The following is a 13,992-nucleotide window of genomic DNA, read 5'->3' on the forward strand; positions in this document are numbered from 1 at the left end:
TTTAGGGCCATTAAATGAAGTGCCAATGCAGAATACAGAGGAGAAAATATGACATTTTGAAAGCTTTTTCCTTTCTTCTTTTTTTTTAACCCAAAACACCCCTTTAATTTTTTGTTAAGTGCAGCCAGAGGAGAGTTTGGCTAATGTGATATATCCCTAATGCGGACAGAATGGGAGACCGGCGCTAATGTGGCTACGCCAACAGTGGAAATGTCACAGTTGACACACTAAGGCTTAGGAGAAATGTAATTAGCCTAAACACAAGGAGGACATAACGCTTGAGAGAGAGGGAGCGTGTTGCAATGTGAAAAAAAAGACATTTATGCCAAGATCGTTTCCGGCTCCTCTAATGCTGCCCGGCTCTTTTATCAATCAAGGACCTTGAACAAAAGATGACTCATCAATTTGCCACACCAAATTACCCCTGGTCTTTTCTAACCTCTCCCCCTCCTCCTCATTCCACATTAACCCAAATTGCCTCTGCCTCGCAGTGCAACATGAACCAAATGACAAGCAGCACACACAGCGCTTTGCCTCTTTTTCCGACTCATTTAACATTCGGCCATGGAAATTAAATCAGGACAGTGTTTTTTTGACATTTTTGTACCCTGGTAATGAACATAGCAATTAGGTGGTGGAAATTAATTTAGAGGGAGAAAATGGGCCTCCATTCAGATGTAAGACCCTTGAGCAGATTGTGCTTGTGATGGTATTCTTACTGGTTGGGTGCGGTGAGTGTTTTGGCCACTGGGAGGCGCTCTTTCACACGCTCTCCCTCACACACAGTGGCATTGGAGTAATGCTGATTGATGTGCAGAGGCTTGGCTCTCTCTCAGCTGCTGGCGCTGGTAATTGCCTCCATCCTCCTCCCAATGCGGAGGAGCACAGTGAGAGAAAGAGAACATGTTCCCATACTCAGCCCTTCCAGCAGGACAGCACTCTCCTCTGAACCCCTCCAGAAAACACTCGGAGAAAATATTCAGCAGCACAAACACACACTGGAGTTTGACATTTACTTCCAAATCTGACAAGACCTGACAGGAACTGATGAGCGGAGTCAGGCTGGGCTAAATTCCCCACTTTTCTTGCCTGGGTTTGGTTCATGGCCTGCTGGGCCTACTAGCCTATGGTGTGGAGGATATTTGAACAGACGATTGTTTGTCTGACTGAGGCAAACCTGGATTTTTAAGCCAATTTCAGACTGTCTGAATAAACCAGTTAATGATGAAAAATGAGTTTCATTTGGCTCGTTGATCATCTTGAGCCCAAGAGGGATGGGAATTAAGGCCACAGAAAAACATGTTCACAAGTCACTTTGTCCAACTATAGCAGAGAGACAATCTTTCAATCCTTTTCAAAATAAAGTTAGGGATAAAGGCTGTCATGGGTTGGGTAATAAACTAGAGCTGCACTTTCCCCGTGGGATAATAGAGGTTTTGTTATTTAGAGATCCTCAACACACCATCAGGTCTTACCGAACAGACGGGACATTTGACGTTTCTTCTGGACTGCTCTTTTGTGTCACATAAAATACATTGCAATACTCCTGTGAAATAATTCTGTTTCAGGTTTCTTGCACTTTTTTGCTCCTCTACTTTCATCTGACAGATGTAGGACTTCCTTAATGTTGTAATATCACAACTTCATAATATAAAATATATATTTAGAAAGAGCCCCTCAAGTGACATTACAGTCATTGTCACAAAGTCAACGTTTTTTTTAATGTGGTTTTGGTTAGATGCCTGTAATTAAATACAAGAGATTAAGATTTTAACACTTGTCAGTGAATACCAGAGGTGGGAGTAATTCATGCATGTGCAAGTCATGAGTAAGTCTCAAGCAAGTCCCAAGTCACTGTGGTGAGAGTCAAGCAAGTCAAGTCATGTGACTCGAGTCCCGCACCTCTGGTGAATACCCTACTTGTGAATGTTCGAACCTTCTATGGGTCATAAAAGAGCAGCTGCTAACAAGTACAAATATGAGACTACTAAACGTCATCACGCTGAACATTAGCCGCCTTTAGCTTAGCGGTGGTGACATGTAGCCATGCGACCATGATGTAGTTTGTTTATTGCCTAACATTAGCCCTTTTACTTCTGCCATTTGCATTTACGATTATCGGGCTGAACTAATTGTGTAAGTATCATAAGCGTGTGTTTGCCACAGATCTTATTTTCTACAATAATCTAAAAAACAAATGCTCCCTTTGTCGAGGGAGGATTTACCTAACTAACTTCCAGAGCCAGCCTACAAAAAGATTTCACTCCATTGATGCCAAAACCCAGATTTATCAGACCCACAAGTATCGACGAATCACAGCAGTCTTTTTTTCAGGATGTTTTTTTTTTTAACATATAAGCCTATAAACTTCTTAAAGTAAAAACCAAAGATACACGTATGAACCTGAAAAGGACCATAATACTTCCCCTTTAAATGTATATACCTTACAGTGCTTATGTAATTTCAATTCAAGTTTAATTGCTAAATACTTTGTATTTTGTCAATTTTTAATACAATTCAGTTCCTATTGGTTAATTTACCTCCACCACTGGATATTGGTATACACAAGACAATTTAGGAATACATATTATGAATCACTGATGAAACAGTTGGAAATCTACTGTGAAGCGCCTGCATGAAGTGATGAGGATGTAATTGTGGATGAAGCATGGACAGGAGGAGATTGTACTGGATTTAGCAATGGAACAAAACTCTGAGTGACAGCGAATCCTTTATTTTGTCTGTTCCTGCTGAGTGATCACAATGCAAGAGCATGTTTTAAATGTACTTTGCATACCAGTTGATTTGTGGCCAACCACTTTCAAGAGTCCATTTTCACATTGTTGGTTTTGTAAATGTTCAAAGCCGTTCATACACACCACCTCCGGTGTGACCACAGCTTTCTAACACTGTGTCACGTTCCAAACAACACGTCTGAATCATGAAGCAGCTTTAAATTATGAGCAGGGCAACTACAGTCACCTGGCACTTCTCTTGATTTACAGACAATGCTTTCACTGCACAGCACTCGTTGTCATTATGCAGGCACGAGATCAACGCTCGCATTCACTAACATATACAAAACACTGGCTCGAGAGTCCACAAGGCCTCCTGCCAAACATAGCAGAACGGCAACAAAGAGAGCATGCAGAGAATATCAGACAGAAGAGGAAAAGGACAAGGAGGGAAGAGGAGGAGGAGGAGATGGAGGAGATGGTGGTAACAACGCACAACATGCTCCTCTCTGCCTCACAGCTCTTAATGGAAGTGTGGGAGGGGACGACTGACCTCATTGTCTTTCACAGAAGGAAATAACACACAAACATCATCCAGTTTATCCAAATTCTTCCACCTTTTTGTTTTTGTGCTTACCTGTAACTTGAAAGCTGAATATACTGCTTATCATTTATAAGCTCTATAAGAAAGTGTGATTTGTATGTAGTTACTTTTTTTTTAAACAACGTAATAACACAATTTCCTAAAAACACATTTAGTCGGTCCCTTTTTTTGTAGGTGTCTGCTTTAATGTATACTTTTGTTGATTGTAACACTTCATTATTTATTAAATAGCTACTGTAGACGTCTATAGACATCCATTGTATTCATTGATGCAGCCAGTTCTTGAATTGGGCTGGTACTCACCGGTACGCAGTACCGGCACTTCTGATTTGTACCCATGTGGTACCGGCACTTCTTACTGAGTAAAATGCCGGTACTCAGCCGCCGGCAATATACGTATATATTGTAAACGCAACGCAGCGCAAATGTGGGTCTGACTCTGCCTCACAGAGGGTGAATGGCTGTCTACATGACGTGGCCTGCCGACATTGCCACTTTCATACAGATCATACTAATGCCCTCGATTGGTCTCTGTGTGTCATTCAAGCTCGGGAGGGTGTGTGTTGGTGTATGTGTGGCGCGAGCGAGCGAGACAACGCGCGCACCGGTTACGTGTATTGTTGTTAGCATCTGGTGCTAGCTAGCTGCGCTAACGGATATAAGGAGCTGTTTCAACAACAAGGTGGAGGGAGAGTCCTTTGCTGTCAGACTGAGAGGCTGATAACTACAGCTCTGGTGAGGTAAATTACTCTCTGAGTCTTTAGATAGTTAACTTAGTTTAAGTTATCTCAGTGGGTCTCAAACGGTTCGGTCACCATTTATGTAAACACATATTTCCATTTGAGGGGGTAGTGATTCGTAAAATATGCATGAATAATACAAACAAAATGTTAACTAGGTGAAAAAAGGTAAGATAAACTTGTTGAGAGCTAAAACTAGTCTTTGCTGTTGCCTCAAAGAGGAGCAGGGGGGAGAGGAGGGAGACAGGAGAGGCCGATTCAGGAGCCCAGACACACTCACAACTATAAATGAACCAAAAACAAATAAATAAACAAGTTTCAATGTTTTTTCATATTGGATATTGTATTTTATTGGCTATGGCCATGTACTTATGATTTTATGATTATTTAAATGTATACATTTTTGTTTCATATGGGTGTAGTCTCTTTATTTCCCCCTCAAAATGCACCAGATTTATGCATTTAAGTCCAACATTTAAAAAAAAATCTTACCGGGGGAGCATGCCCCCGGACCCCACTATAGGATTTGAGGCCCGGCCCCACTGTTCCCGAATAGATATGCAAATTTTTTTAAATAGTAACCCATCTCCATATGTTTCTTTTTGGGTAGTAGATTTAAACTAGAGCACTTTGTGCAGCAACGCTATTGACAAATAAATCCACCAAAATGGCACAAAAAACTGGTAGTGGCCTCAGGGACGAGGAGTCATTTAACCAGCCAGTAGGAGTCAAGCTTTACTTTCTTTTATATCCATAAAGAAAAAGTAAATCTGTTTACAGTTGTTTCATTATGGATGTTGAGAGGTATCCATATATTTCTTCATTTTGCTCTCAAAGTGCACCAGATTGATGCATCTAACTTCAATATTTAAAAACAAATGTTCCCGGGGGAGCATGCCCCCGGACCCCCCTAGACTAGAGGGTGTCAGGTCCACTCCCCACTTATAAAGATAGCACTTTACCACTGCACCCCCTCTAATCTCAGATGCATCCTGAGTCATTTTGTTTAAGTACAGTGAGCCTTTCTAAAATATACAGTAAAGAGACAAACCCACCAGCATTATAGGATATACTATGACTTTGTTCCAAATACTTGTTGCTGATTTAGAGTACTGGCACCTTTTTTATTTCAATTCAAGCACTGGATGCAGCCAATGTGTATAAACTCCATTAATATTTCAAAATTCTCAGTAAAACACACTTATCAACTTTATAAAAAAATATTGTTCTTGTCAGTTGCAAAAAAACTCATGTGTCATGATGTCAAACTTTGTGCCACGCTGATGGAAAATCTCATAGCAAAAAGGAAGAACATTTGAATGACAAGACGACAACATTGCAACTTTTTATGTCTGTACAATTACTGTTTTTTATATTAAATACTGTGACATGTTTACAAGTTCTTTATTTTTCTCATACTGCCTGTGCTGCAGGACATCTTTTCACCCTCTAGGTGAAACCAGAGCCTAGTCTGCTCTGATTGGTTAGCTGGCCGTCTCTGTTGTGATGGGTCAAACACTTAGAGATGTTGTACCCCTTAGCCTATAATGTTCAATAAGTTGTGTTGGAGCGCTAGCCAGTAGAAGCATGAGTGTTCTGTAATGATGTCACTATGTTACGGAAGTTAAACAAAGCAGTCCAATGGAGGCGTTGCAGCAAGGAGTTAAGATTGTGGCTTTTACAGACCATTTACATGCAAACAACACAATATAACGCACCACAGGAAAGGGAAGCCAACCCGGTATCACGGCAAGACGTGAACATGTGACGATTTACCATGCTGGGAGACCTGAAGATGTCACAATTTCGTCCCTTCAAACGTGACAGTTACACGGTATTGTTAACATGGCCCAACCAGTGGATAAATACCCGGAAATGCCAAGCAAATGTTGTACCACGACGGTCGGTTGTTATTGTCAATATTAATATAATAATGATTTATTTTTTAATAGTCACACTCGATTTCGCCTCTTTTAGCAAGAACAAAGGTTACATTAATGTATTAAATCGATGTTAATCCATGTGTTACGAACCCACTAGGGATGAGGAAGGCAACACACACCAGATGGTTTTGGTAAATAATTATAATTGGATTTAATAAATAACAAAAAAGGTGTACAACAAATTGAGAGCAAAAATAGCCTAAGCCAAACAAAGAAGCCAAAAGGCCGTAAATGTACTGCTAATGGCGGAAAAAGGATCTATAAGTGAGCCTAGTTACACACCTGAAATCACTACCAATCAACACTAACAAAAGGAGGCTGCAGGAAAACACAGCTAATAAAGGGAAGCTAAACACGCTACTCTAAACACATATATCAACGACACTAAGCAAACATATAATCACACCAAACACACTACACTAAACACGGACCACACGAGTCGAACACAGTCTAATAGCTCAAGTCTAAAGTGTCCACGACACAAGAGCAAATATGCGTGAGGCGTCTGATCGCAGCAGAGCCTCCCGAGTGTTAGTTGTCCCCAGGCTTTGTAGTCATAACCGGTAGGTGTGCGCTGGGATTGCACAGGGGTTGGAGCGCGTCTGGCCGGGCATGCTCCAATCAGTGTCTTCGGAGGCGGACCAGGAAATAGTAGCCAATGACGTTGGGGCGACTACACAGCTCATTTACATATTGAACAGCAAAACAGAATTAACAGGACCGGAGAGGCGTCACACCACGTGTGCGGTTGCGGAATTAACGGACGTGACGTTGTGCGACTGCATTGCCAGGCAATAACTTGGCTTCATGTTAATTTACAAACTCTTCAACTAGAACCATAGTTATATTTAAAAACATTTAAGAAGGCCTCACGAAATACTTTAATGTAAATTCAAATTTAAATGTGAAGGACTGTGTGTATAACAAAATACATCCTTCATAAACAATACCGGAGACAGACGTAGGCAAGATCCTCAGCTTGGTGATTGGATGGTTTAGCCGCAATGCACGTTGGGATATGGTGTTTATGCAATGTGAAATCCGAAAACATTTTTTAAAAATAAAATACTTTATTCCGAGTGTGCTTGCTTTTCTCTTTGAAAGTCATCACATAATGGCATTGTAATACACGGTTCGGCTGCATTAAATATTACATATCTGCCATAGTTCTCTATTGATAGAGCCCTGATGAGAAGACTTCTTGGGTGCATTCACACCAGCCTTTTATAGTCCGGTTGAATGGAACATACATAAAATTAGAAAATTGTAGTCAGTGAAACGCCCCTCCTTACTGCAGAACGTCTCTCATTATATGTTTTATAATGTTTTTAACGGATGTTGTCCGATTATATAATCATATGCACGGGCTGCTAGTGTCTGTTGATCTCCAGATTAACAGCAGCATGAGAATAACCTGCCGAAAGTGCCGATGCTCCATGGCGGAGGCTCCGGTAGAAATTGCTGGGATTTGCGTTTTTACCCCCTGTCTGACCAATGGTTGAACAGCATTTCCATGCACATGACTTGTGTTTAAAGTTTATAGTCCATTTGAGTTTTGCCCGTGTGAACGCAAACCGAACCTTTTGAAAAATGAAACAATGTAACAAACTGTGGTCTGGTGTGCACCAGAGAATCGGACTATTAGGTGTGAATGCACCTAGACCAGGGGTCGGCAACCCGCGGCCCACGGGCCGCATGCGGCCCTTTAAGCCCTCTGCTCTGGCTCCCTTGAGCTTAGACAAAAATAAGAAGGAAATAAAATAAAAGTACTTGTAGGACTATTTATATTTTGTTGCACGGTTGAAAATGTTTCGTATCTTGTATTTTGAGGTGATACTGTGACACATAAATAAAAAACAAAACGGTTTTAATTAGGTCAACTAAAATATGCGTCACATCCTGCTACGGTCCCGCGCGAGCGCCTTTTCTTGGAGGCACTCGCGCGGGGACCCCTGGCTCGATGAGCGAACTATGGATAAATCAAAGAAAAGTACCGGAGGAACACAGGATTTAATTCTGTGTGGACAGAGTTATATGCTTTCACAGCAAACGATGCTGGTTTACCGGTATGTTTGATATCTAGAGAGAAGTTATCAAAGGTGCTGCAGCCTTTACGTATCGAGGAACAACACGGGAGAGGAAGACAGCTGACGATCTTCAGTCATAATTCAATGGGGTATGTAATTTATTTCAGAAAACACTTTTTGTTATATTCCATGGAATGCTCTTAACGTCCCGATAGCAATGAATATATTAAATGCTTTGACAATAAATACATACAAAAATTCATCTCTGGAAGCCGTAGAGTTGTAAAAAGCACGACCAATCATTTTAGCCGACCCGGCTAAAATAACTGGATGGCCTACCTGCCTGTCAGCCTTCCATCTCTGTTCCATCTGTGCACAAACTTATCTCGTTGCCTCATTGATGATGCGCGTTCGTATGTGTTGGAGGAGGGCATGGCCGTGGGAAGTAGGGGTGCTGAGGGTGCTGCAGCACCCTCTGGTGGAGGACAGGGGATCTGCACTTCCACAAGATATAATACCAAAAAAAAGAATTTTCAGCCTTGATGTAACAACATTCCTAATTAAGTAAAGATAACACCCTTTTCACCCCGGTTACATTTTCCATTTGCCCTGTACGATGGGCGCTGTAGTGATAAAAGTGGAGGATGTTGGCTTAGCAGGCGCCCGCAGCTCACAGCCAAAGTGAGAGAGATAGAGAGAGGGGATACCGCGGTACCGGCGGGGATTGTTGTTAGCTTCTGCTGCGCTAACGGATATAAGAAGCTGTTTCTACAATAATGTGGAGGGAGAGCTCTGTCCTGTCAGACTGAGAGGCTCAGTGAGGTAAAGGACTCTGAGTGTTTAGATAGTTCACTATAGTCTAAGTTATCTCAGTGAGTCTCAAACGTTTTGATCACAGTTTATGTAAACAAATATTTCCAAGGCACACCTTTATAATTATTAGGATAAATAAAAACAGGTTTGACATCATTCCAATGTATACTATAGGACAGTAAACCAAAAATATCGTTTAAAACTGGAGAGATTTAAAAATATGCATAAATAAATAAATGTTAACTGATAAAATAAGTTATGAATGAACAACACAAATAAAATAAGTTACATTTATTTGTTATTGGCTATGGTAGGTTATTGGAAATGTTCACATACTTATTTGATTAATAAAATGCAAACCGATCTTTTTCATATGGGTGTTTTAGAGTAGTATCCGCTAGATCAGTCTCTAATTGGGCGCTCAAAGTGCACCAGATTGAAGCATTTTACTTTAAAATGTTAAAAAGGGGGGGCATCCCGGACCCCCCTAGAGGATGTGAAGTCCACCCCCCCAATTAAAACATGTTATAATACTAAATACATTTGAAGCCTTGTTATATAAGCTTTCCACCATGTCAATATGTTTCTCTTTTTTTAGTGTATTGGTCTTTAGTAGAGGTTTTTCATTGCCAGCTAAAATCTTGCCTATAGGGCAGCACATTGGTCAGAACCAGCCCTGGTGTCATCCCCACAGCACCCCCCATTTGAAACATGTTCCCACGGCTATGGAGGAGGGACTCTGTGAGAAAGTCTGAAGGAAGAGGCCTATTTTTTCCGGTAGTGTATTTTCAAATTCTAGCGCACTCGAGCTGGTTTCTCCATTCTTACCTACCCTACCTTTAACTCTGTTTAGGGTGCAGCTATATGTTTTATTTATTTCAAAGTGGGCCCATTTTAATAATATTTTTTTTCCCTTCAAATGTTCAGAGGACTACCCAAGTGCTGTGTTTAATTTATTTTAAAGTACGCCTGTGTATTATTTGTTCGTAATAATTTGTTGGAGTTCTTTGTTTCTTATTAGAGGTTAACAGTTGTATATAATGTAATAAATAGTCTAATAAATGCAAAAAAACTGTAGTTTTTGTCTGATATAACAATAAATACAATTTTATTAGCTATCAAGCTATGAAATATGTTTTGCGGCTCCAGACAAAACAATTTGGGGGAAAAAGGAGCAAAATGGCTCTTTTGGTCAAAAAGGTTGCAGACCCCTGACAAGACAAACAGGAAGAACTGCCGCCAAAACTGAAAACGTGACGTGGATCATAAATATATCTGCAATTAAACAGCATCTTACATTGCTTTTCACACAATGCGTCTCCTCGCAGTATCAACACTAATTCGGCTCACTTTTATAATTGATCCAATTGGTAGATAGGCTGTATTTACACCATAACGGTGCACATCTGATAGAAAGGGGCACCTAGTGGTTAAAGAACGTTATTGAATTTTATTATTTGTATTATTGGACATTAATAGGATCCCTATAAAGTATATTCATTACTCGTTATTCTCTACTAATAGTTAATTAAAGACTGTATATAATGACTATTTTGCACACACCTTTCAAGATTATCTAAGGTTTATTGAAAAACTTGGGTCGCAGGTTCCTCAACAGTGCATTACAAGACATCTATCAATATGTGTGTATATCTCCACCATTAAACTGTCATATTCTGCACATTTCTTATAATATCAACGTACATCTTATAAGAGTATAATACATATGTATAATATCAGTTAAAATAAGTGCTTAGACATAGTTAACATTGCAGGAAAGCAATATATTAGACGTTAAGTACTTTGTCAGGCTTAATATTTATCTGTAGCTTTTTTCTTATTCAAAAGAAGACCTTAACCTAAAGTATTCTTTAATGTTTAAATAAAGCCTTATTAGTTTGTATGTTTTGCACATCCTCCTATTACTATCTAATAATACAAATAATAAAATTCAATAACGTGCTTTAACTGGTGTCCCTTTCTATCAGCTGTGCACCGTTATGGTGTAAATACAGCCTATCTACCAATTGGATCAAATATAAAAGTCAGCCGAATTACTGTTGATATTGCAAGGAGACGTATTGTGTGAAAGAAATCTAAGATGTTGTTTAATTGCTGATATATTTATGATCCACGTCACGTTTTCAATTTTGGTGGCAGTTCTTCCTGTTTGTCTAGAAGTCTTCTCATCAGGGCTCTATAAATAGAGAGGATGAACTTGGATGATGGATTAGTAGACTAAAAGCTTTAGGAATCCAAAGTACAACATATAATAAGTACCCTGTATCACGATTGATGCAAAACAAGTGATATTTGACATTTCTAGACAGATTTAGCAAACAAAAACCTCTTCTAGGGCCATTTGGGTAGATTTTTCATATCTCTGGCTCCCCCTGCTGGATTTTGACATGTGACATCTCTTTCTAACCGTCAGAGCCAATGGAATCGAGGGAAATTCCCACATATAGTCCTTATTTGGTCATGTGTGTGTATTATACTGCCGCATAGCCAAGACCGGAAGCAGCAGCCACTTTGGTGGCTCCCATTAGCAGCTAACTTTTGCTCTGCGATTTTTACATAAAAATGGAATTATGGATTATAAATAATTCCAATTATTGCCCAGGAACTTTATCAACCTATGGATTAACCGATTCAGCCGCGTTTTTTCTCGTTTTAATCCCATTGAACACGTCTTTTGATCAGATTAACAGCTACGGTGAGACGATCTCCCTAGAAGCTACGTGTTGTGATGTCTGTCTTTGCTTCCCCTGTCGCAAGTTCAGATCACTCAATGATGATACTATATACCTAAATAATCTGTGGAACCTCAGCTTTAATCGGAGATCTTGTATGTGCAGCTGCGATAAGTAATAAGGGTACTTTTATCTTGAGTTCTGTACTATATGAAATGCTAATCTTCCCATTAAATCCAGTTGACTCATGGAGTATGTTACTGCATTCTCTGAGGCGTGTGAGGCTTTCAGGTGAGAAAAAAGAGAGAGAATGGATTCATGAAAATTGATATCTGACTCTCTGATAATGTGGCTTTGGTCGACATTGTCAACATTTCCCGTAATGAGTGTCCTGTTGAGTTTTTTTAACGTGTTACACTTCACACAATTGATCACACCAAAACAAAATGACTGAATAAGGAGATTTTATTTCTTGTCTCTCTGTAAACACAGCAGTAGCAGCACATGTGAGCCGTCACTGTCAGTCCTTTCCAGTAACGTAAGGTGATCACTATAATCAGTCCTACTGTTTTCAAGGTGACATCTGAAAGGCGACGGTGGAGAAAATGCCGGCTTTTTCTACGGTGAATGGAGTTTGAATCCACTTCTAATCCAACAGCCCCTTTATAACCTTTCACATAACTTCAAGGGAGCCATGATTAACAGTATAATATAAATAATGTAATAATCAAAGGAACAGAGAGTATCCAACGGTCACACTGTCGCAATATTTTTCATATTGAGTGTTTTATAAGAGTTTCCGTAGTAGATGTTTTCATCCCTTAAGGTACTTATTTTAAAAGCTGCCTTGAGTGGAAACATTACTAATGTATAGAAGGTCATTTATAGTGAATATATTTTTTAGGCAGTTTTCCTCAGCTCTACTGCAGATTTTACTATCTCTTAGCCATAGACTGTATATATAAATGGACGTAGGGTCCGTGACGTCACCCATAGGATTCTTCAGAGTTGCCGAGAAGCCCTTAGTAGGCGGAGTCGGCCACTAACGGCTCGACAGTGACGTCAGAGTTCAACTCCCGCCTTCTCCAGCCTGCTCCAAATAGAGAGGCGAAGTCCCTCCCCTTCCGGGAGCCTCCATGGGACCCCGGAAGCGGAAAATTATACATTGAAGTCAATGGAGAGAGAAAAGTTATCTTTTGATCCCGTTTGAATTGTGCCACGAATGACACATATGATGTTTGTCAATCTTAAACAATCATTTCCATGCAAAAAAAGTCACAGTTTGTCGTAAAAATGCTGAAATATAAGACTATGAATAATACGCAACTAGAAAGACTACAAATCCCAAATGCATTCTGGGTCGCGTAAGTGATGTCATAGGCGATAATGCTCCAAGACTGGTTGTGACTCGCAAAGCAAAGAGGAAGAAGAAGACTGATTTATTCCCTCCAATAAATATAAGAGATTGCTCCAATAAATTCACTTTTACAAGATGCCTGTGTGCTTTGTACGAGGTTGTAATCACAAAAGAGATCATACCACTTGCTCGTTCTATCGCTTCCCGTCTGATGAAAGGACCAGGAGTCGTTGGACCAAACATATCAGGCAATATAGGCTACATGTTTTGCATGGAACATAGTCAAGTTAGCTACCTAGCTAGTAGCGAGCATGTTAGTTAGCATTATATTACATTACTTAGCCTTGTCATTTGTATTAGCCTTAACATGAAGTAAACCAAAATGTTAAACAGTAAGAGTAGTCATGATGGTAAGTATTTTGTGAAACATTTGAAGAGTAGCCTATCGCCCCCTCCACCAGGTGCTAAGGGGGCGGGAGGTAGGCTAACACCACATTAGTATCAGCGATCTTTTCTACTTAATGCTATCTGCACAAATGGTTAACATTGACCATTAAAAGATCAGGCAGTTCAGGGAGAGTCGAAGGAAGGAAGGCAGGCAGCTTTGCATGACATTCTTCTGGACGTGTTTCATTGTGATGATAGTGAGAGTGAGTCAATCTGTTTGTTGGAAAGACAGTAGTTGAGTGATTACTGAGAGAAAATTATTAAGAGATAATTATTCAGTGTTGTTACTTTAAAGTGTTGTTACTGACCTTTTTCTCTTTTATTTTCTTTACCTCACCTGTAACTGCTGAGACCCTGAGGAACATGCACATTGGACTGACCTGCTTTGGCAACCTGATTTCCACTGTACGTAATAGTATTTGGTTATGGTATATTATTTATATACATCAAAGGCACAATGCACCCCTCAGAGACACACATGTATTGAGTGTGATATTTTGCATTGGTCATGTGAAATCATCTTTACACACTAGAAAACTGTAGGAGCGGCAACTTGTTTTGAAATTGAATTTTTAATATCCGATAATAAAGTTGATCTGTTTTCTTTATTCTTCTCTCTTCCCAGCTCCATCC

Source organism: Notothenia rossii (assembly GCF_949606895.1).
Source record: "Notothenia rossii genome assembly, chromosome: 8".
In the NCBI taxonomy this organism is placed as follows: Eukaryota; Metazoa; Chordata; class Actinopteri; order Perciformes; family Nototheniidae; genus Notothenia; species Notothenia rossii.